This window comes from Molothrus aeneus, chromosome 2, assembly GCF_037042795.1.
Source record: "Molothrus aeneus isolate 106 chromosome 2, BPBGC_Maene_1.0, whole genome shotgun sequence".
In the NCBI taxonomy this organism is placed as follows: Eukaryota; Metazoa; Chordata; class Aves; order Passeriformes; family Icteridae; genus Molothrus; species Molothrus aeneus.
This window is the reverse complement of record NC_089647.1, coordinates 64971527-64997292: the sequence shown is the minus strand read 5'-3', so window position 1 is coordinate 64997292 and position 25766 is coordinate 64971527. Positions and strand designations below refer to the sequence as shown.

Here is a 25766-nt window from a genome sequence, read left to right as displayed (position 1 = left end):
CTTTAGAGAAAAAAAAAGAAAGAATGATCTGATAATTATGCATTAGAGAAAATTAATAAGGAGGGTAATATTTTCTTGACTGGAAAAGAGGATTTACAAAGGATTTGATCATGACCAAAGTATTTGTACACAGGAAAGCATTTCTTGTGTACCCTAGTCTTTGTAAAGCAGAAGTATCACTATGTGATTTCTGACTTTCTGGATTTAAGAACTGGTATTTGAGTTGTCTTGTAAATCCTGAATCCTTTCTGGGCAAGCAAAATAAGTAGGACTATTACTCACTTGAAGCATGTGTATATTTCTACTGAACTCAATTGTGTTTTTCCAGATGGCTGTGGGGAATTCAGTACTAAGCTGCTGCATCATTCCCTTCTCCATCATGTAATGTGTTCCCATGTCTATGGCTGCACTCATTTTCCTGTGTGCTGAGGCTCTTGTTGTCTGTTGCTCTCAGGCATGTTGGTAAATATGCATTTAATGACAGTTACTCTACCTTTGACTTAGTAAATTGTTTCTTCCAGTGACATTAGTAATAGTTTGGACTCTAGAAAGCATTCAAGGAGACATAATCAAGGAGGCTGGTCTCAATCAGCTTGGAAACTCCTGAAAATGTTCACAATAAATAAAGAAGCTGTGGATTAATATATATTTGGAGATAGTAGTATTTTTTCCATTCTTTTCTTTGCATATTGTGGCAAAATTTCAGTTGTTTTGGTTTTGTGTTTCTGATGCCAACAAATTCCATGTGTATTGAAAGGAAATATTATCTCTAATCTAATAAAATGTATTAAGTGTGAAAAGAGCACATGTTTTTCTTTCCCCTCCAACTCCCCCTGCTCCATATTTGTGTTGTCACTGTTGAGCTACAGTCTTTTTTAGAGAAAGCCAGGAATTTCTTATGTAGAATCCCTTAAATAACATAATTACACTGACTGGTGGAAGTATGGGCTCTGAGGTTTATTAATATTATCCAGTTCTACTTTGTCTCCAGAGAAACAATGGAATGTGTAAAGGGACAGAAGAAAAAATAGAGTACTTATCTCTGATTCTCATTATACCTTAACTGAGAGACCATTTTTCTAATGAAAAGCATGGGTGTCAAGCCACTGTAAAGGGTTTTACTTCAGTGATTCTAGAAAAATATTTAGCTGGGCTTTTTTGTTCTTACTTGGTTATCATTAACTTTGTGAAATACAAGATTTACATGAAAAGAAAGGATGGTTCTGTTGTTGAAACACAGTATTAATGTACAGGAGATTTAAGTTAGCTTTTGGCTTTACTTCAAGCCTTCAATGTAATTTTGTGGACAAGTCACTTAATCACAAAGCTTCCACAAGAAGATCTGATATAAAGATATATATAAAATTGTATAAAATATATAAATATATAAAGATATAATATAAAGATATCCTCATTTTTCTTTATATTAGGCTTGAGGGGTAGTATTATTCTAATAACATGCGATATTAAGCTCCTTGAAAATATTTTTTTGTGTGAAATATTGCAAAATATATAATTCTACAACTTTGTCAACTCTTTACATTTTGGTAAGCTTCCCTATAACTTAAAGATTAAAAATAAAGAGGCAAAAAAGTTACTGTAAAATAATAGGTGTTTAAGAATTAGAAGAAATCTGTCTGATAGATCATTCTTTTCATATCAGAGGATTTTCTTAGGATACAGCTATGAATGCTGATGTGTAGACACATTTAGGCATTCTTGTTTCTTCTACAGCTAGTCTGTTAAAACTTGTTTTAAACACAGGAAGAACCTGAATCCATAGGATCATAGAATCATGGAATGATTTGGGATGGACGGGACCTTAAGGATTCTTTAGTTCCAACCCTCTGCCATAAGCAGGAGCACCTTCCACCTTTTGGGTTGCTCAGAGTCCCATTCAACCGGGCCTGGGACAGTTCTAGGGGTGAATGGAAATAGTAGCATTGTGGTTTGTATGCACTACCTTAAAAATGTTAATTCTGATAAAAGACTTAACACTGAGGATATCAAGTAATTGTGCAGCCAAAGGCATTTTCTCCCCAAAAAGCTATGTTTAAATTACAATAGGTAATCTTTAATATATTTGATTTTTTGTTATTCTTTTCAACATATATTTTTTTCATTATTCTTTCTAACATATAAACAAATCAACAAACTAAAATCTTCAAATATGACAGAATAAAAGTGGTACAAGTGAAAATGAAGTCTGTGGTTAAATATAACTGAAGGATACATTGTCATAATTTTTAACTGCTTTTGGCAGTGTTTTACATGCATTTGTCTAGTTAATATTTGCCCTAAACAAAAGAAAGAAAGAAAAGAATAAAACTGATGGCACATAAACTGCTTCTTTACTCATACTGGAGAAACAAGAGAGAGCAAAAAGAGATCCACCAAAACATACTGGAAGGATATTGGCAGTGGGGCATATTCTTGAGGAATAAAGTAATGTACTTAGATGAAGATGCTTGCAAGTGTAGACTATTTATAACTCCTGTTCATCATCTAAATTTTTATTTCTTTTGTTAAAGGATTAAAAAAACCCAAAAAAACTAAGGTATTTTTGGTTTATGGTTTTGGTTTACAAAATGAATTTTTAATCTAAGAAGACACATTTCAATCAATGGGGAACACTGCTCAAACCTCACTTTCTCCAAGGAGCAGTGTTTCTTGATCTGAGTAAGAGTGCTTTACGAAGGCATAAAATCAAACATGCATAAAGATCATGAAGAGAGGAGATACAGTTATTTTAAGCCATGTCATCCAACATTTATGCCAAAGCATAATTGTCTATTTAGAGTATCCACTTATGTATTAAAACAGAAATTTCAATTAGTTGCATTTTGCCAAGAAACCTTAAGGTTTTGAAATGGTTAATTTTAAGTAGTAAGCAGGTGATGTGAAGCGGTTTTAAAGAAAGGGAAAAATAGTGAGGTGATTCAGTTGAGCTGAAAAGTGAATACTAAAGACATATCTGAAGGGCAGATAGCTTTGAAGAAAAATAATTGGAAAAAAGTGATTATGATTAAAAGGATTAAAGTGTATTTAAATATGTGCAGTATATTAAACAATAACCATGTCTTTCCAACATTTGTAAAAGGAGTTGGATTAATTGTTTCTGTCACAGATGTGTTTGCTATTGACAAGATGGTACAGAACAGCTTAAATAGCTTTCAGAGATTAATTATGAATGCCAGTTTGAATCCTTTAGAATATATATCTTATGAAAATATATAAAATGTATGTGGTAAGGAAAAATCTTTTAAAAACACATTAAAAGCTTGGAGGGAATAACTCAGTCAATTGATGGCTAAGACATTATTTCTACAAAGCTTAAAAGTAGTGTGGGGAGGCTGGGGAAAGCACACTGTTTCTGGTCCTTGCTCTTGAAACGAAGCATCCCAAAATGACATGTTATTGTAATTTTTTTTTTTCCTCAGTCAACATTTAACTTGGCATTGTATACATTAAAATCTCAAGATGAATTATAAAGGCAGAGTTGTGAAAGTGCAGTCTAGTAACAATTTTACGTTTAAGAAGTAGGATTTGTGGTGACTCAATTTCAAGTGACTATGGTTTGGAAATATGTAGTGAGCAAAAGTAGTGTGAAGTGCTCTGGAATAGGCTTTTGGTTTTATGTCCATGTATCAAGTGGGAGAACTATGATGTGCAGCAGTATAATATCATTCCACAGAAGAAGAGATGCTGTCTCATTTTTGTTCAGGGAGATGTAATACCACTTATGCATAATACTGTATTTCAAGCTTAAGAACATATCAAGTTCCTAAATTAAATTCCTTCTACATGATCTTCTCTAGAGCCATAAATAACATGTTTCAGTTGCATGATGCAACATAATCAATGTCTCAGTGGTTTGTGTTGTCTAGAGAGGGCTCCAGTACAGAATTGTGTCTAATCACATGAACAAAAGCTTTCCTGGGCTGGCAGACACAGAACCCTTAGTTCTGGGCATAAGACCCATATCTCCCACTGTCTGAGGAGATTCCTCTTACTCTGAGCCATTACAGACTTACTCTTAACAGGTGGACTGAATAACGTTAAAGGTCTTTTCCAACCTAAGTGGTTGTATGATTAGTAAGTCCAGAATGGGTATGTGTCTCTTCATCTCTGTTTTATATTTATACTAGTCTGGAGTCGTGAGGGATTCTCTCTTATGCTCTATAACTGTCTTTTCCAATCCTACAACATAAGGAAATTCAATCCTGTTTCTTTTGCTGGCATTCTATGCTGGCTCAATTAGGTGCTCCAACCTCTGATTATCTGAACTTGCTATGAAACAAACAAGTTTTTCTGTCTTCTACAATTCTACCTGTAGGTGCACTTACTAGTTTCATTTCTGGAAGTAATAAGCATACTGTTAGCATCTCATTATGGAGGGATAGAATGTAAGAGAATAGTGCAGAAGGTAGTCTCACACCTGAGGAGTTGCAGCTGTACTAATCACCAAAGATTAGGAGCAGGCCTGCCTTTAATAGGCCACAGCTGTGTCCAATAAGAAGACGAATGCTACAAAAGAGTGGGTTAGCTGGGCGAGGGCAGAGATGGAGTTTGTTGGCTGTGCTGTGAGGAATCACTGAGAAGGTATGGGAGCTTTTGCAATAAGAAGCCAACATCTCAATACATCTATGAGTGTAATGAACTGTAATTTAGGCTTAAGTGCTTTGGATTTTGTTCATCCTGCAGCAGATTTTACCTGGCATTATTTTATTAGCAGCTTAGCCCTCTTTGGTCAATCAAGGATGAACTGATGCAAGGTTACAGTATCTGCTATCTTGGTTCTTAAAATCTGCTAGATCTCTGGTCTTACAGGCCAGGCCAGCCCTTCAGTTGCACCATTTGCAAAGAGGCAGGTCACTGCTGAGATGGTATTTCCAGAAGTAAAGAGAAAGGGTAAACTTATGTTTGTTTCAGCCATTGATAGGGCATGGCAACAAACAGCTGTTAAGTTCATTAGGGGTCATTTCATGTAACATGTTTCAGCTGTGAATTAGTATACTTTTAGGCAGCATAATAAAGCTTGATGGGAAGGCTATATTGGCTCTGTTTTTGTGTCTCAGGTTTAAAGGGTTTAAAACTCCATAGTATAATAAGTTGGAGTTAGTAGTTTATCAATGAGAGCTTGAATTGAATTAAGGTGTAAAGGTCATTTTAAAACATAATATAAATTTGCTCTTCTGTTTCATTTGGTTCTAAGAGTAGAACAGTTGGTTAAGTATGTAAGGATAAGTACTGTACAGTGATTAATATGTGTATGTTATCAAAACATTGTTAGGACAATAAGAACCTTTTAATAATAGGCAGGTTTGGGGTTGATTTTTAATTGGGAAGGATAAGGATGAGATTTCAGTTGAGTTTTTTTAATTATTTTTTTTTCTTTAGCAACAGTAGCTTGTATTTCCAATTAAATTTTTATTGTAAGAGCTACCAACATTTAAATGCATATCTATTTCATCTGAGAGTAGAAATGTTTGGTGTATAATTGTTTTTTCATGCCAAAACCTTTAAATAGATTAAGTAACTGTATCATCCTTTTAAAATCAAGTAAAATCTTTTTCCAAGGCTACAAAGTAAATTAATTTTAAAAGTAAAATTTACTTCATTATAGTATAAAACTTTATGTATCCCAGAAGTTGTCCTACTAGATTTGCAGCTCTGTCACATAGCAATTTTCTTGTGTGTTGATACTATAGTTATGCAAAAATCTATTATTAGTCTGCCTATTTTAAATTATTCCACATAGTTCATTAACTAATACATATGCTATTGAGTAAGCACTGACAGTGAAAAGTGCATATTGGACTGTGAAGGAGAACCTTACCAGGAAGACTAGTGTTACAAACTCTGAGAAGTTAGGAGTCCTTTCTTTCCCTTTGCTAATCATTAGCATTCTCTTTTCCCCTTTCTCTTAGAGAGGCTCTCTGGGTGAAGAATGACAGAGTGCTTGTAAAGATGTGTGAACATTCAAGTGTGTGGCTATTTTTACCTAAATACATTAATATCATTTAAATGCTTTGGTTTCTAAATGTTATTTTCCATACATTATTTATATTATTGTTCCTTAAATTGGCTCCTTGGTTTAATGTACTCAAGCTAGTTGCTTGTGGGCTTTGAAGCTAGTTTGTCTGTAGCCCAGAATAATCTGCTGAACACACAGGTATGTTTGAACACACAGGCTTTCAAGAATACACAACATGACAATTGAGACAAATCCTTTTTCTTTCTGTAAAAAATCCTCCAAGAACTTTCAAAATATGATCCATCCTGCTGTCAAAATACTAAACCCTGTTGCTTCCCCTCTGAAGCCATGATGGAGCACAAAGAAGAAATCTACTGAATGATCCTAAGTGTCTTTTCCAACCTAATTAATTTTGTGACTCTGTTTTAACTATTGCAAGGCACAGTTTCTGATAATTTTGTTTACTAATATTTGTGCAGCTATTTAAATTTATTACATTTGGTTGCCTACATTACGTTATTTACAGAAAATACAGCATTTTGGTAAGCTACGAACATGATCTGGTTAATTCCGGCATTTATTGCTTCATTTTTTTTATTGGCCAGGATTTTTTCAAATACCACTTCATGTGTTGATGACACAGCTCCTCCACTACTAAAATGCAGTTATAATGACAGCAATTTTTTTAAGAACAGTGATGTTGAGTGATCAGACCTTATCTAGATAATATTTGAGTTTAATAGAAATATTAGTTTGGTTAGAGTAAATTAATATGAGGGGTCATATAAAGTCATAACTTGCTACATTAGTGTTACTCTTTTAATCTGTTTTCATTTTGAATGTAAGAACTCTAAAGCAGTCAGTTGCTTGCGTATTTATGCCTTTCTTAAGTGCATCACATACGAAAAGGCATTGCAAGAAATTTATTTTTTCATTTTTCAAAATTAGGTGAGCGAAAAATCTCTCATTGAGAATAGTTTGACATAAAATCCAATCGAGATAATGCTGCCATGAGTTCATGAACTGAACTTGGCTGAACTGATGTACAGTGCGTTACTGGTGTCTTCTGAGAACTAATGTCTTAACCATAGAATCCTTGAGATCTGTAACACCATCTTGAACTGTACCTGGAATTTAATAGGCAGATGATGCAGCTTACAATGCAGTCAGGTCACAATGCACCCTTGGAAGTTTCTTTTTTTCTTCCTTTCAAAGCATTGTTAAGAATAACTAATTACAGCTATCCAGGCTAGAGGAGGTCGAAAAGCCATGCTCTGGTCTGACTGCTACGGTCATAATTATTGTGCAAAATGCATGTGAAATAGATGAATTTCACAGTGAACCACTTGAAAATTCACAAATGATTCCTGACCTTATTTAATTCTTCCTACATGCGTAGCTCGGTAATACTGCTAACAGTGCTTGACACAATTTTGTTTTCACTCCTTCTTTTGAATTGCACTGACTATTTTTTGTGTTAAACTAAAAGCTAAATGTGATATGCCAAAGCTCTTCATGAGTGAATATGTAAATATGTATCTGTGTGTATACACATACATGCACGTATATATATGAAAACTCATGCATACAAAATGTATTATGCACAAAGATAGCTAAATATATAAATGCCTAATAGATTAAAGTCAAAGAAAAACCCGGAGGAGAAAATGTTCTGGCCCATCAGATGCCTGGATGGTGTGTTCCCTCTCTCCATGCAGTAGTTTTTCTGGACTGTGGAAAATGAAAGGTAAAAGGCTAGATTTTACTTTTCTTTTAAGAAAATGTACCCTCCAGTTTCTGTGTCTCAAGATACCACTGATGGACTGTAAGAAAAGTGATAATGCTAAGTTTGTGTTTCTTGTCCTTTACTGCTTGAGGAGCCTTATATGATGCTCATGTGAGGAAATCTTGCATAACCTGAGGATTACTGCTTTTTTACATGAAGGAGAAGTGCTCTTTTGGTTATTTTTCCACTAATTGCTGTTAACATTTTTTCCATAACTTTTTAATGTGTCTTACATTAAAATACTTTGAATTGGTGAAAAAAATCAAGGTTCTTTGTGGTGTGAGATAAAGAACGAGGGGGCTGTGCCAGCAAGCAGAGTGGTTTTTGACCATGGTATATCCAGGTGCCAGAAACTGGGCAGTTGGGGTGTCTGAGCTCAGTTGCTGGGGACATCCAGAAGCTGCATTGTGCATAACTTCTTTCTCTTGGGTTTTGTTATGCTGTCTTTTCTTTTAATGACTATGTTATAATTATTGATAATAATAATTGCAATTATTAAACTTATCTCAACCCACATATTTTGCCTTTTTCTGATCCTCCTCCCCATCCCACTGGGGGAGCAGGGTGTGGTGGGGAGTGAGCTTAAGGTTACACAGCAGTGTGCATTCCAGCACTTTGGATTTCTATTAGAGCCAAAGTGTTTTCAGATATTGCAATTGTATCCTAAATATAGCAACACAGCATTGTAATTGACAAGCCCTTCAATGAAAGCATTTGGTATTAAGGTAAATTTGTGATGTGTGATTTGTAACACAAGAACATAGAACGGATACACCTTTGAGTTCAATGTTAGTTTAAACTTATTTTTCATTTCAGCAGCAGTGCAGGTTTTCAACAGAATTAGGAGTTCTGTCATGTATAATCAACTTGCTAAATAAACTAATGTGTTAAATGATTTCCTAAATATTTTTATAATCTGAGATTCTTGATAAATTAGGTACTAAATTGATTTTTCTTAATTTCTGTTAGACTCAGTGTTTTTAAATCATCAGAAAAGATACTGCCAAGGGAAAAAAATGACTAAATAAAACACAGCAAAAGTTTATTTTGCTGTGTTTTATTGTAAATAGAATGATATTGTGCATGAAATTTTTTAATTATGTACTTGTGTTAACCATGCACATATATCATTTAGTAATGAATTTGTGTTAAATTAAACCCATAATAATAAAGTCATCATTAATTGCTTAAGGAAGGTGAGCATACTATTCTGAAAGCAAGAAAAGTGATAATGAAATGTCTGTCATTTCAAGAATTTTTTTACAGAGGCAGCATATAATGATTGCAAGTTAGGCTTTTTGAGTGTTTAGATGTTCTGGTGATGTTTTAGGGATGAGATTCTTCCATATATGCACAAGTAGAATAATCTTGAATAAGCACAGTTTTGGAAGAAAACTCACGGAGTTGCTTTATTTGTTCTGTTTTGTGGGGCTTTTTTCCCCCAGCATTGCATGTACCTTTCAAAGAACTTCTGTTGATGCCTTGTCAGTGGTGGTGTTTTAAATCGGGAAGGTCTGTCCAGAAAGAATGACTAGTACTTTACAATCTGTCGCAATTTCTTGTTATGATTGAGAGATTTCACATCGTTATAGGATGAATGAATCGCTCTTTTTGACAGTGAGAATAAAAGATCACGTCAAGCACACTGGAAAAGTTTCAATGAAATATGAATCCTGGAAATCTGTGCCTGCCAATAGCATAATGCATCCTTGACAGATGCCCAAATACAACAGCTGAGAAGCCCAAAAATTAGTGGGCTTGCACACATCAATATTTTAAATTGAATTCTCCATCACAGCAAATCTTGGCAGACATTGAAATCATTAGCAGGTGTATTTCATTAATAAGAGCCAGTCTCATACACAATTTTATCTAATTTCTTAATATATAGTATGCAATGATTGCAATTATCCAACAAACATTTATTAGTAACTGCTATATTATTGCCACAGTCTACAGAGAAGATATACTGGTTTGTTGCTCTGTTTAATAGTAACTCTTACTTTAGTTTCTGGCTATTAAAATGTAATGATAATGATTATTGAGATTGTCAAAATAATTTGGAAATAAAGAAATTGTACTCCATCCTAACATGCATAAAAAATACAAGTGTACTGCCTAATCTTTCCTTAGTGAGAAGTTAAGTCCTCTCTTCTAAAAATCTCAAAAAAAAAAAAAAAGCCAAAAAAAAGCCCTGTGTCTAGTTGGGAATTTACTGATGTGCTATACAGTTTCTTGACTTTTAAACTGGAGCTGTCAGTGTCTTTTTTTGATAAGCCATGAAAGAAATGCATAATCAATAAATTATTGTTAAAGATATTATAGTTAACATTACTTCCTGTTAAAAGAAAACATTGCATGGTGTCAAGTGGTAGACAATTTATCTTTGCTTCAGAATAAGAAGATTGGCAGAAACCTTTGTGTTTGTTTTACAGCGCTCCTAATGAAATGCTTATAGGTCATGCTTATAGGGATTGATTTGTCTGCTGAGTTTGTGAATGCAAGTTGCTCAGGTATGGGAAGAAAGCTGTCAGCAAAGCTCTCATAGCCTACAGACATCTCTGGCCAAGAGACTGAGCTATAACACTGCCAAGTTGTCACATTGTGCCCTTAAGCATGTGTATGATAGTTTGATGTGTTCCACTTATAAAACCCTTTCAAACAAGTTGGGTTTTTAAGTGACAACTAAATGAAATGAATTCCACAATTAGGGCTCTTTAACTATGCACTTTGTAAATTACTCATCTCAGGCATCAGTTTCAGTATTGAAAAATTGTCATATCTATGATCATTCTTAGAGGTAGGCTACTAATTACAGCATTAATGCCTCATCTTTTGTCTTACAGCTGCCAAAAATATGGCAACATTCAGTCATGACTGGAAATGGCTTTTCAGCAAAATAATCTCAAGCAAATAAATGGATATGGCGGCAGATAATGTTTTCTATAGCTAATGAATATTAGCTGTTGAATTGAATAAATAATGAACCTACCAGGGCAGTGCACACAACTAGACAGTCAGTACAAATCATAGAGCTATTTAAAATGTTTCAGATGTGATCAATTACTTAAAGGTGGGGATTTTGGTGTGGTTATTTAATTTTCTTTTTTAAATTTTATTTAATTTTTTAAACTAAGAGCAGCATTTCCTGTTAATTTACTTCTTCCTTCCCCCTCAGACTTCTGATATGGAGGAATACTCTGGTAGTAAGACTTTTGCCAAACAGCAACAAACCCTGAGGAGATAAACCTACCATGTCCCTTTTGCTGACATGAGATTGTCCTAGAGCTATTCAAATTTGAGGACAGAAGTGAACAGTCCTAAAAATCTTACAGACAAAAAGGTTTCTCAGAGATACCCTGTGCTAGCATATTCAATTGGGCTCTACATGAAACATGGTGAGGTTAGACATGAAGTAAGACTGGTTTTGTTGCACCAATGTGAATTAATTGTAATTAATTCACTATTGTTATACTAGTATGTCTGTAGCTTGACTGGATTTAAAGTGGTTGAAGAAGAATATTAGTTGACCCTCTGTGTTTTGTTCTATATATTACTGGATTTGATTTGTTGAAAAAGCAAATTTTATGTAAATCTATATATCTTTGTGCAACAGCAGCTTTTCACTTTTTGGGTATTTAATTTGTTTTAATATTTTAAATTTTTGATTTCATTTAATTTGACAATTTTGAAAGTGTACTAGAAAACAGGTGAAGACTCTGTGTGTGTGTTTAAATATATATAGACAGAACTTACATTTGAATTGATGTAATAAAAAACCCCCAGCATTCTAAATATTAATCTAAAAGGCTGTGGTACCTACTTGATTACCATCTTCATGATCTTTGGTTGTTTAATCCCAGAGGGACATTGGTAGTAGCTTGCTCAAGTCTGAAGCATAAGAAACATGCTCTTTGCAGTAGACAGGACTTTCTATATCTTCTGAGTCATAAGGAGGAACAGCACTAAATACATTTTTAGAGCTTTTTTTGTCTAAGAAGGATTACTTTCATCTAAATAGGCTTTAAAATGTCATTTATTAGTGAATTTGGGTAATGTTTTGATTCTTTCTAGTTTAAAAAAAAATAATTTAAGTTTGCGTTTATTTATTTATTCATTTATTTGTTTTTAAGGCACTCCGATGTGTTCTATTGTATTTGCATTTCATCCAAAAAATGACAAATCAGTGAAAATCTAGCTTTCTTTCTAATCTTGGGTACAGACATAAACAGTTTTATGGACATTTTTAAAGTGGATTGATTAGAAGTACATTTCTGTTCTGTTTTTCTATTAATCTTCTCATTTCTTCTGAATATTAGATGGCTCAAGAAAGATTAATAAGTTATAATATTGAAATGTACTGCTATATTTTGTAACATTTTAATATTTATAACATTATAATAGAATATTATCAATGCAATGTATTTTAATACCTAGTATTGTGATGAAGAGAACATTCATAAGTTAGAATTCTAAGATATTTTTGCGCAATTTCAGATATTTTCCTTTTAATAAATTGTATAAGTTTAGAACTAAGTAAAGTTATATTCTACAATCAGTGGTCATTTTTAAGTGTGCTTCCAGAGATACTGGATCTGATGGATATCACGTTAATGATGTTGAATGAATATCCCATAACAAAACCATTTAATTCATTTAAGAATGATCTCAGAAGCTTGAAAAATTGTTCCAAATTTGACTTTGTCATTAATTTCTTGATGCTGTTTGATAGCTTTATAAAGGTTGTAGGGGTTCTTAAAGATGTAATATTTTTAATTCTTAATGAATGGTATGAACTTTAATTTTTTTCTTTTCAAAAATACTTGAGCTAGAATTTTATTTTATCCCAAAGTTAAATAAGTATAAAAAAACCTATCAGTCACAGGTCTTAACTACTATTTGAATAGTATTATAATTCACAGATACACTATTCTACATAGAGGAAGTTTGATTCAGATAGTCAGGGAATGGAAGGCCCTGCAAAATATTCCATATGCACTAAAATTAGGTTGACATTTGAAAGCACATTCAGAAAGCAAAAGTGAGTACATGCAAGAAAAAACAAAGTAGACCTGACTAGGCAGGCACTTTTTGAGATGCAAACAGTTACAGTACAAATTAGCCTGGTTTATAATGTATGTGATTAGAATAAATCTCATTCTAATCAGTAGTTCTTAATTTTGAAATGATGTGGGGTTCACTGAAGCTACTTAGGAATGAATGCTTACGATTCTGTAGACCTGAGGAGTTAGAGGATTGCATATTTTGTAACACAAGTGGCTATTTTTAAAACCCTTGACAAGTCCATGAATGTTCCATATGGATTAAAGGAAAAATATAGCTAAATAATCATTGCTACCATGCTTTAAAGCTGTCCTGAGACAGAAGATGTGACAGAAGATTCACAAAAGGTGTGAATAGGTTTTATCTCTTTGTATATGACCTGCAGCTTGTTTCTCTTGTTCTCTATCTAAATATAAAGTGGGAAAGAAAAAGAGAATAGCCTCAAAACAATTGTGATGTAATAGCCTAAGGAAAAAATGGGACGCATAAGCAGTGTTATTACAAAATACTCCTGGACACTCCTTTTCACTTACACCAGTGTTGCACTATATAGAATGTAGGTAGAAATGTAGTTATTTGGAAATCTACACATTCCTTTTGTCATGACTGGAGCTCAGCTTCCAAAGGAGACTGTTGCTACAATGTTAGGTACTGAAAGGCCTAAGGATGAGTACCCATAATGGAAAAAGATTCTTGGGTTCCTTAAATGTTTAATGCAAAAGTCTAAATACCACAAAATGGAGATCCGTGAAAGCCATCACAGTTAGTCCTCATAAACTAGCTAATTTAGGGCAGGTGAAAAAAAAATATACCTTTGTTTGTATCTTGCTTTTTTCTCATGTGTATGGCTGGAAGTACCTCCACCTGTGTCAGACTAGCAGGCAGAACCATATCATATCTGTATCTCTCCAAAGATATGAGAAAAAAAGTGCAAAATTCCCGTTCACTAAGGTCTGGCTTCTTTGTGCTATTTGCAATTAAATCTGTGGTCAGAGCGCTAATGCTCTGCTCTTGATTCCTTCTCCAGTGAAAGGTCTTACTTTGGGTTTTACAGACTGATCTGTGAAGGAGAGAGTAAAAGTATTTCAGCTACTTCATCTTTCAAGAAAAATTAAGCAAAAGGCAGAGGGGTGAAAAAACGTTTGCTTTAATGGAAAAAAATCAGAATTCTAAGTTTTGTTCTTATGTTGTGTCACACTTTGCATCAAAAAAAAAATTAAATCACAATCCATGATGTGGAAAAAATAACACTGGGGTTTTTTTTCAGTTCTGTGAAGTAATCATTAATTATGCCACAGGCTGCTCTGTAGCTCTCTGTAACTGTACATAATATTGAGACTTTGACTGGAGATTTCATACCTACAAGTTTTCAAATTAAGGGCAGTATTTAATGTGTTTATTTATTACTTTTACATTTATTTTATTTAATACTTAATAAAAGTATGTGTACTTACCTTTGGTTCAGTTTAGCATATCACTCTTATTGCCTGATTTAAGCCTCTCTAGATAGTAATTTTACAAATACTGCAGTAGACAAAAGCAGCATTAATGGCTAGGTGTTTGTGCTACCATGCATGCATATGAAAAATTCATTAGACCTTTTTCATATTGATCATAGGATGAAGAACACAGCTTGGGTTTGTGCTGGGTTAATGAGTGGTAGCTATTATGCAATATGTAGAATTTAATTGCTTGCTAGTTAAATTCATAGTGTTGTAGTGATCCTGCAGTGTAGAAACTGAAACCATCAAATTGATCTTAGACAGGATTCACCAAATTGTCAGTTTTAATTGGTGTTTTCAGGATTAGCAAAAAAAATGTACTGACACTTCAAAACAGCAGAGTGAAATCACCTACAATTTATTTTGTATTTCAGACATATCTTTCTCACTGATTTACAGGTGCTGTGAAATTTGTGAGAGTCACCAAAAGATGTGACACTTGATAGATCTGTAACAAATAGCAGGAAGAGATGGTATGCTGCTTCCCACTGAATGCTGCAAGCTCTATAAAAGCTAGTCTTGCAACAGGACATGGGCTGAATCGTTCATACAGTTTACTGAAGGGCAGGTGTGTTGAGATCTCCCACCTCACCAAATGCAGTACTTAGCTAAACTAGAATTTTAATCTGGGAATTTTAAAGATTCAGCCTCCGGTGGTCTTTGACATGATTTCCATTGCAGTCATAATGTGTTTTGAGCTCTGACATGCTACCTATGCTGTGGAATATCAGCACATAAAATAGTAGCACAATGAAATTTTATTGAAATGTATCCGAAGCTCACTATTCATAAAATACTAGTTTATCCTTTTTTGAATGTCATTACCATCACTCACATCTATAACTTCTGTTTATATAAAGTCCCTATGTCACAAATTAAATGGAGGAAAATGTCTTCTGATAAAAAGGAGATCTGCATCCTTGTATGTATTAGTGCCCACTCTGAAGGAGTAACTGTGTCAGCTAATTTACTTAGTTTATCCGTATAGATATGGCCATTCATCATGACTAGATAGTTAACACATGACACAAGCATCTCTCTTAGGCATAATGCAGGCCATCCATTCAGAAAATAGGGCACTGTTGCAGAAGGAAGCAAAAGCAGCTTTATCTTAGGTGTCTCACTAGTAAATCTAGTTCTGCTCTTTTATAATCTGAAGTTGGATTATTCTAAATAGCATGGAATAGATGAAAGCTTTTATGTCAGTGGCACTGATTTTATGAAGTTTTAAAGTAGCAGTTCTTGGAGAATTACACACTACTGATAGCAGCTGCTAATGGAATTATAGCCAGAGCTGCCTGAAAGATATAGGAGTTTTCCTCCATAATATATTAGAAAACTCTTCTGTGTGTAGTGTTGATTTCATCAGTTTCTGAAGTTTTAGTGTATATGTTTGTAAAAATGTCATTCTCTTTGGAGGTATTTCCATAAATGCTGGGTGGTGATACTTAAATGATGTAGGAAAACTACTTTGTTGTGTTATGTTTGACCACTTAAGTAAACCACAAAGGCTCAGTGCAGTTTGTCACCTGGAATCAGATGTATTAACAACTGGGCATCAAGGAAACTGCAAGTCTGTGCTTTGTGAGGGTGTGAAGCCTGTGGTTTTGCTAGCACTGCTCTGCTGATAGCCCACAGTGGTACGCAATACATTTCCATTCATTTCTTGAGCTATTAAGAAAGGAAAAGGATTTTTTCTAATTTTCACTATGGCACCTACTGCTTGGTTTTCTTCCTCTGCTTGTCAGGCATTTAACTGCTCAAGCCAGTAATATTAGCCTCCTTTACAATAGGCTTTACCCTTTGTCTCAAACTTCCCAGATGATAACTCCCACTGGGAGGACTTCCACTTCTGTAGGGAATTAGAGGTTAGGTTAAATTAAGTTTTGAATTTCTGAGTCGTAATAATTCTTTTCATTCAACTTTTGGTTGGTAGAAATGGGGAATCATAAAATGCTAGAAAATATTTAACCAGAGTGTTAAAGTTTTATGGTGTCAGTCTGTCTTCATAATGGAGCTGATGTATTCCCATTGTATTAACAACTGAGTAATTAAAATATGCATGAATGCATTGTGGCCATTTGATGCCTGTGATGGATGCTGGACACTTTTCTGTTCTATGTATTTATTTGCCATAAGAGCATAAGAGGCTTGGAAGACAATAAATCACAATAAATTTGTGATTTAAGAAGACAATAAAAGACCATAAATTTGGTTTTTTGGGATTTTTTTAATGAGAAGCAAATGGTCTCACAAATATAAGGGATTTCATGTTTGCAGGGATGCAGTTTTATTTATTTATGTTTTCAACTCAGAGTCAAAATCTTCATTAACTGAACATGGCGAATGAGGGCAATGATTTTGATGGGATTGGGGAATAATGGAGAAAGAATGCCTATCTAAAGAAGGAACCTTACTTCTAAAAGAAGCTTATTCCTGGTATAAAGTAAAGTTGTTTCCTTTCAGCAGGAGTTTTGTCTACTGCTATGATAGTAAAAGGTAAGAGGGAAGGAAAGCAGAGCAGCTGAGTGGTACTCTGATGAAGCAGGCTCATGTAAGTCTTGAGATAGAAATAGAGAAATATTATTGTCAGCAACTTAAGAAAAGGTGGTTGTGCTTCTTGATTGTTCTCCAACAGTGTATGTATTTAAAAATTGAGATTTCCTGTGTAGTTTTTTCTGTATTGTGTTTTCAGGAAGCATGGGTTGCCTCCTTTCAGGAAGCAAGTTGCCTTTTACTGAACTTGTATTTTACTAAAAGCATGCTTTGGGGAATTTTGCATAGCATGAGCAAAACAGTTGCTAAAACCTTTTTCAACTGGAAGGGTTATGTAAAATGGATGTTTTCTCAGTAATGGAACCATTTCTGCCTGGACTGTCTTTCATTTTCCCCTTTCAGAATATGTAAATTGGAAAGGAAATGTCCCCATTAGTAGTACAGACCTGTAACTTTTCAATAGTGTAGGTTTATATGCACCTGGTATCTGTTTGCAGGGCTTTTATACTTGTAGGCTCTTTTTTTTTCCTGTATTCTCCATGATACAAAAAATAAATTCATACAGCAAGATCCAATATAATAGAAATATCTGTCAGCAATGTGAATGTGTAAAATATATCAGTATGTGTCCCAGTCATTAAAATGTGGCTGTGTGTAGCTAGGAGAACTCTGTTTGAGTTAATGATTGGTTTTCCAGGAACAGCTGGAACAAACTGCTCCCTTTATTTGGGCATGCAAAGCTGAAAAAGCAGTGAATGCCGCATTAGCTGTGTGTGGGAGAGAGCAGTCCAACCAGCATCTTTTTCTGTTGCATAGCAAGACTATTTAGAGGCAGAATAGGTTGAAGATATGGGGTGGAGGGCAGAAAGTCTGATTTGTCAAGGAAGTGTGATGGCTGCTAACTTGTGACAGAGGTTTGTAGTGGTACCATTATTACTATAGCTGTCAGGTGCCTGGCACAACCAGTATGATGAAATGTAAAAAAACAGCTTTCCTTCAACACTTTTCTCTGGATTTTAAGAAGTGCTTGGAACTTGAAATAGTTTATAAAATGATCATTTTTGTGTTGAAATGAGTTTCAGAAAGGGTGAGAATGATTTTAGGTATGAATTTTCTGCTGTGCTACACTACAGTAAATTGTTGTATTTTTGCATGGTGAGAGAAACACTATGAGATCTTAGTTACGTTTCAAAGACACTGTAAGAAGCAATGAGTACATTTGAAAAAGTACTCAAAAAATGAAATATTCCTTTGATTGGTGGATGTTGTGCAGAACAAAAGAAAACAGAGCAAAATATTCAATGTCTTAGATCTTATCAGGCAACTCTGCTGTCAGTCAGGAAAGAAAAACCTTTAATTTAGTTTTTATTTGTATTTATTAGTAACGATTTAGATATTTTGGATTTTCAGGGAAAAAATAAAAAGTGAGAACCTGTGAGAGAAACAGCCCTGCAGATGCCAAGGTTAGTGCAGGTGTGGGAGGATGCGCTCCAGGCCCTGGAGTTGGGATTCCCCTGTAGCATGTAGTGCAGACCATGGAGGTTTATGATGCAGGAGAGATCCACCTGCTGCTGGTGGAGAACCTCAGGCCAGAGCAGGTGGATGCCTGAAGGACACTGTCTCTATGGGAAGCCTGTGCAGGAGCAGGCTCCTGGCAGGACCTGTGGACCCACAGAGAGAGGGACCCACACTGGAGCAGATTTCCTGGTAGGACTTGTGACCCTGGGGGACCCATGCTGAAAGTTCTTGAAGGACTGCACCCTGTGGAAGGGACCCACACTGGAGCAGGGCAAGAGTGTGACCTTATCACTCTCTACAGCTCCCTGAAAGGTGGCTGTAGTCAGATGGGGGTTGGTCTCTTTCACCGGGCAGCAATTGACAGAACGAGAAGACACAGTCTCAAGCTGCGTCAAGGGACATATAGGTTGGATGTTGGGAAAAAGTTTTTTACAGAAAGGGTGATAAAGTTCTGGAGTTGTCTGCCCAGGAAGATGGTGGAGTCACCATCCCTGGATGTGTTTAAAAAAAGACTGGACTCGGTGCCATGGTTTAGTTGAGGTGTTGGGGCATGGGTTGGACTCGATGATCTTTAAGGTCTCTTCCAACCCAGTGATTCTGTGAATTCTGTGTAAGGAGTCCTCCCCTGAGGAGGAAAGAGTGGCAAAGTGTGATGAACTTACCACAACCCCCATTCCCCATTTCCCTGTGCTTCTGAGGGGGAGAAGGTAGAGAAATTGTGAGTAAAGTTGAGCCCAGAAAAAGGGAGTGATTGGAGAAGGTGTTTTAAGATATGTTTTATTTCTCATTATCCCCCTGTTCTGATTATTAGTAAATTAAATTAATTTCACCAAGTTAACTGGTTTTTGCCTGTGATTGTGATTTTTGAGTGATCTTTAGAGTCATAAATTAGGTGTCTCAAATGCTGTTAATATGAGATCTGAAATTCTGAATTAAAACAAAACAAAAACACACACATATACAAAGCAAACTAAAACCTCTTCCAAAATACAAAAGTAATGTTGAAAGACCAAATTGAATAAATTATCATATGTGGAACTAAATTAAGTCAGTTCCACAAACTTACTCTTTACTAAAAGCATACTTTGGGGAATTTTACATAACTTCAGTAAAACAGTTGCTAGTAATTTTTTTGACTGGAAAGGTTATCTAAAATGGATATTTTCTCAGTAATGGCACCATTTCTGTCTGGGCTATCTTTCATTTTACCTCTCAGAATACATAAATTGGAAAGAAAATATCTCCATTGGTAGCTCAGAGCTGTAAATTTTCAGTTGGAAACTTCCATATCAGAGTACTTTTATGTATTATTTCTTCCTGAAAATTCATAAGTGAATAAAATTGATAAAAGCTATCCTTATGAGATAAGTATTTTGATATGTCTTTGAAGACAACTTATAGTTGTAATGTAAAACAATATCAAAATGAAACTTTTTTAACCTTGCCAAATAAAGCATTATAATGTGTCATTTTTCTATCTATTGAGGAAAAAGGCCCCATCATCCCAACCCCCCAACCTTTGACTTAATTTAAAACCACCAAACCAACAAACTTCAAATTTTACATATACTCAATTTTTCTGCAAGTATTATATCATGATATTTTAATTTTTTTCAAAGTTTGAAATCATTCTATTGATAATTGTTGATGCTCACTCTCAGTCTTCATTTGGAAATTCCATATTTTGAATATCAGTCTAAGCTGTGTTGGACTACTGAGCCCATTTAGTTGTTCATCCATGGAATTGAAATTGCTGGGAGCCGTAAGTATTGGAGAGAGATGCTGAAAGTAATATTGACAGAAAGTAGAGCAGAATATTGGTAGGAGTACTAGTAGAGGTGAGCAAGGGCTTATGCTATTTTTAACACTGGGCACTGGACTGTGGAGAAAGGAGAGGAAATAGGAAGCTTGAAGTAGTTGTTTAGAAGACTGTGGAGGATAAAAGATGAAAAAATATGCAGAAAGGATCAATTGAATACTTTAAGAATGAACCAAACATCCTAACAGTTTAAGTGGTTCTTAGGGCATAGGACATGGAACAAACTCATTTCATCAATGAAAATAATAAAATTTGGAAAAAATGGGGGAAGACTGAGGGAAGTTAAAGCATTTGTTATTGAATTCTGTAAGTAATTGCTTTCAGAACAATTTATTTTTTAGTAATTTTTCATTAATTAATTTTATTTGACATTTCATTTTTACAATAAAAAAATCAAAAATAAGACATTTTATAAAAAGAACTGAAATCTAAAAACCCTGTTATTTCAGGAGGCTATGGAAGTTTTATGTGTTGGTTAATCACCGCTGGCAATAGAGAAGTCTATGCTTGTAGCTTATGTTATGTCATTATGTGGTGAAGGATCATAGATAAGAAAAAAGCTAACTGGGAGTATTTTGAGCTGATACTCCTTTTCCCTGGAGAGAGTTCTCCATGAAATTCTCCACCATAAGTCCATCCTACAGGCAGCGGTTCTTCAAGAGCTGCTGCAAGCAGGTCACTCTTCCACAAGCTGCAGTCCTTCAGGCATGGGCTGCTCCAGTGTGGGTCCCCCAGAAGGTCACAAATCCTATGAAACAAAATCTGCTCCAGCATAGCCTCATCTCTCCACAGGCCTGCAGATCCCTGCCAGTGCCACAGGGCTCCCACAAGTTCACAGCCTCCTCTCATGTGCCCACCTGCTGTGGTGTTGGGCTCCTCCATGGGCAGCAGATGGATCTCTGCATCCCCATGATCCTCCGTGGGCTGCAGGGGCACAGCTGCCTCACCATGGTCTGCACCACAGGCTGCAGGGGACTCAGCTCCAGAGCCTGGAGCACATTCTCCCCCTCCTTCTCCACGGACTGCAAGTGTTAATATTATTTCTGATTTGCCTGGCCTTGGCCAGCAGCACATCCATCTTAAAGTTGCCTGGAATTGGCTTTGCTGGGCATGGAAGAAATTCTAGCAGCTTCTAACAGAAGCCAGCCCTGTACCCCACCCACACTAATAAAGCCTGGCCACACAAATCCAATACAGCTCCCAAACAAGGGAACTATTTCTTCTCCATAGAAGTGGTTTGATGTGATACAGTAGTCCCTTCTCATTGTCCTTCCCATGTTTCTGAAGAGCTCCTCAAACAATTTGTCCAGCGCAATAAACTGGTAGCTAGTATTTTGTTTCTTGTGTCTGGTAATACTCTTAAGAGATATGGAAATACAGAACAGTAGGGGATTCAACTGCACTTTTGCTGGGCACACAGATGTCCTATGACTGTCTTTTGCCTTACGGCGTTCAAAAATGAGTTACAAGTATCTTGATTCACAAATTGCTTTTAGGAGGAGATACCATTGTAGAGTATACATTGTGGGTTTATCTATAGAATGAGCTTACAATAATCACTGGCTTCTTTAATTTTATTTTTTTTTTACATAGAAAAGGGATCTCTGAGACTGGACCAATACATCTCTGAGCAAATCTGGCAAAATTAAAAAGTCCTATTTGATATTCTGATTATTTTTTTATCTGGCACTTCTACCTGCTGAAGCTCTGGGCAGATCCTGTAGTTGCAGATATGATTCCTGGTAGCAGTATGAAAAGAATAGCTTTTGTTCACAAACAAAACTTTAGCCTTGCTGTTGCAGTAAGAAATCTTGAAGTCCTTATGAAACTCCCTCTTGCCTTTACGCAAGTGATCACTAATGAGAGCCATGACTTCTGACAGTCCATCTTAGATGGTGCAATTCTACAGGCTATTGATTTTTGAGCATTCAATAAGTAATTTTTAGAGAACCAATTGTGTGAAGTTTTTTTTTTTTCACTCTTACATATGAAATACTTCTGGCTATGCAAGTTATAAATAGCAAAGCAATGTTTCTTTCACTGAAGAACTGGATATATTTTGTTTCTTGGCTATGTATTTTGGATATGTGCCCAATAATAGAAACTAAATTAAATTGAACAGGTTCTGGATAAGTTTGTGTGATCAATCCTGCATGAGTGAAAACTGAAAAAAACCTGTTAAATACAACAGGATTTAATATTGCAGTAATGATGAAATTATATGACATTTTCTGGTTAAAGAGTTCTTTATTTGGGGCCAGGGCCTTCAGTGGAATGAAGAAAAAAAGTATTCAAATTGAGTATTTAAAATACCTAAGTACTCGGTAAAGTTTTCTGCTATACACAGTGATATGAATCTGTTGTTTTCTGCACCTCTGTGAATATAATTTCCAGAATGGAGACATTTCTAAATCTAAGCCTCTGTTTACACAGAGAAAAGTGGAATAATTTCAAGTCATGTAAATTAATTATTTCAAAGTACTTCTTGTTGTTCTTTTGTTCAGTATATGGTTTAACTACTGGTTTTACTAACTTAACAAGAAAGCTGTAGGAAGCTAAATCTGTGTGTGAAGTTCCTTTTTCCCTGGCGTTTTCTGTTTAAATCCTTGACAATACTACTTTAGCTTAAAGGTTTTCATTTCTGCATTCTTCAAATCAGTGTTTTTTTTCTTGTAAAAGAGGAAAATTTTGGAGTCAGATGTTTTTGATTCTCTAGTTTTTATTTCTGTTTACACTGTTTTAATATCTGTGATGGCTCAAAGATTGGATTTTTCTCTACACCTTCAGGCTCTTTAATCATTTCTCTTCTAAGAGCAGGATGCTGTTCTTAGCACTGAAAATAATCTGAACAAATTTGCTAAGGTGGATTTTTTCCTTTTTTTTTAATTATTATGCAATATGCACTCTGGTTTGCTATTTCATTAAAAAAAAACAAAACAACTTTTAAGATTATTGGTTATTTGCAATGTTGATAATTTTTGTGAATGTTTTAGTATTCTCATGCTGCAGTCACCCTTCAGTACCATTGCTGTAATCTTGAGAAAGGTTTGATTTCCTTATTTCTGTGCTATTAACTAAGTCATTTAAAGTGTTTTAGGCTGGACAACTCCCAAATGTTTGAAATTTACACACTGAGTTCAGGCTTTGCACTTGCCAGCTGAGGAAGATTATTGAAAAGTCCACCTGGAGTCTATCCAGTTCACTGATTACAGGATTTTGAGGTACACAAATGCTGAAAAGAGTTTTGAAAGATTTAGGAAATTTTCAGTCAAATTTGTGTTGGAGTTGCTGCTGAATGCAATCACAAAGCCTCTCACTCCATTTGTCGTTTGATTTGCTTGCACCTAAACAAGAGCAATACATGCAAAGAGAAAATGTGATTTTCATATTGTCATGTTGCTAATTGGCCCTGAGCACCTATATAGGCCTTTCACAAACTGGTAATTGGTTATAAATGATATTCACTTTAACTAATTCCTACTTTAACAAGTTGTTATCTGAATTTAAAGCATTGATTATGCAGACAGAGCATTTATAAGGAAACAGAGATAGCTCCTGAATAGGATAAGTAGCAGGCTTTTTATCTGGGCTTTCTTAGAAAATAAATAAAAGTTAACTTATTGTCTTCTACCGAGCTTATTGCTTGCTATTTTTCCTGATAATATTTAAAATATGCTTTGGTTGTTGATGGCTTGCTTTTGAGCAGTCATTTATTGACTTGCTAAGTGACAGATACACTGAGTTAATGGGTAGAAAGTGTTGCTTATAAATGGCTAGCAGGAAAGAGCAAAATTTGTGGCAAACACTGCCTAGCAATTCAAGAGCAAGATAGACTAAGCTTATTACAGTGCAATCTTACTTCACAGGACCAGCATAAATTCAATCAGGATAGTTCTCTTCTTCTGACCTGGAAAAGACAGCATTTTGAATAGCCAAAAAGATTCAGGACTAGTATCCTATCTGTTCAAATTTAAGCTGACCTAGACCTACCTCCTGAACTAACAAACAGTATGAACCCATTAAGATCTGCTCATTCCTGTTACTTTCCTTTCTCAGAACTGCTGTTGTCACTTCTAAATTCCCTAGAGGAGAGGAAGGAACATGTTTGTTAAACCTATCAATGTCATTTATTAGGCATTAATTTATTTATTATAAATTACATGACATTCTAGTTCTCGGGCAATACAACTAAAGAAATCTGTGTATGGCTACAAATGCAAAATGGAAAATAAAAAGAAAAAAAAGCTGAGATATCTGCCCACTGCCCATTCTAATGAGCTTAGGTCTGTCAGTAGAGTTTTGTGGGAAAGCATCAGTTGATCAACCAAAGATGTGAAAATAAATTTGGATTTCTGATCAACATGGTTGGGATGCAGATAAGATAGGAATGCATATGCAAATTTTGTCACTCACAGAATGAATGTTTGTTTTATCCAGGAGGAAATATCTGGCATTCAGTACTTGGCAGTATAACAATATGACCTGTAAAAGAATTAAGCAAATGTTTCTTTCTAAATCACCATTTTGTAACTTTTTCTATTGAAGAATCACATTTAATAACATTTTGCCAGTTCAATTTCCTATATACAGGCTCAGGCATATTAAACCTTTGCAGCATAAAAATAAAAATATTAATTAATTTAAACCAACTGAAAATTTTTTGCTATCCAACTTAATGTTACAAAAGTGAATTAACTTAAAATTCATTTAAAATAAGTAAACTTCACTGTACTTAATTTTAAATCATAACTGATTCTGTTAAGTTAGTACCTGTATGTGGCACAGAATAGGTGGTGGGGGAGTGAGATACAGAAGAAGCTGTGTTGGTTCCCTGGGAAATTACCTCCATGTCACCTTCAATTATGCAGAATTCCAGCTATTTTAAAGGAGTGCTGTGAAGCCTAGTGATTCCTATGACAGAAAGATGGACCAGCCCTTCCTCCTTAAACCTGCTGAGCCCTGTACAGTGACTGTAGGAGACTATGTGGAACACTTTTGTACAAAACATAATTCAGAAGCAAATCACTAGCATGTCTCAAGAATTTAGGGGTTTTTATTATTTATATTTTATAACTGCAGTTCATTCTGATCTTTAAGAATTATTATTTTTATGCACTTTTCAAATTTTTTCCCAGCACCAGGAATGTAGACTGCATTTTCTTACACATCTTTCAATATATGTTTTTAATGTTATACCTACTGAATTCAAACCTTGAATAAGGAAACTGTTGTGTTATTGTTGTAAATAAAAAATGTTTTTATGTGTTCTTTTATATTTCTATTTCAATAGAATATATAAAATGAGATTGTTTTGAATTAATTTATAATATTGTTTCATATGCTGGACTAAGATAAGTTGTTTATTGCTTTTCTATTGATTATGTAAATCTTTTGTATATATCTATTGAAGAATAAAAAATTAGCTTCATCTGTGAAATCCTTCATTTACAGCACTACAAGTCATACATATAATCTTAAGGCTTTCAATTGACTCGATCTCATAACATATTTGTAAAAGAAGAGGGTATCATCTATATTGAGAACCATTGAGAAATTCTAGCATAGTTTCCTAGTTTCTTCAAGGACTAGTGCTTCCTTACACTT

At 34.9% G+C, this 25766-nt stretch overlaps 1 protein-coding gene across 1 annotated transcript in view; it reads left to right on the top strand.

The window, feature by feature from the left end:
* Positions 1–25766, top strand: part of KLHL1 (kelch like family member 1) — a 182629-nt gene that overhangs the window by 31343 nt on the left and 125520 nt on the right. The window lies entirely within an intron of this gene.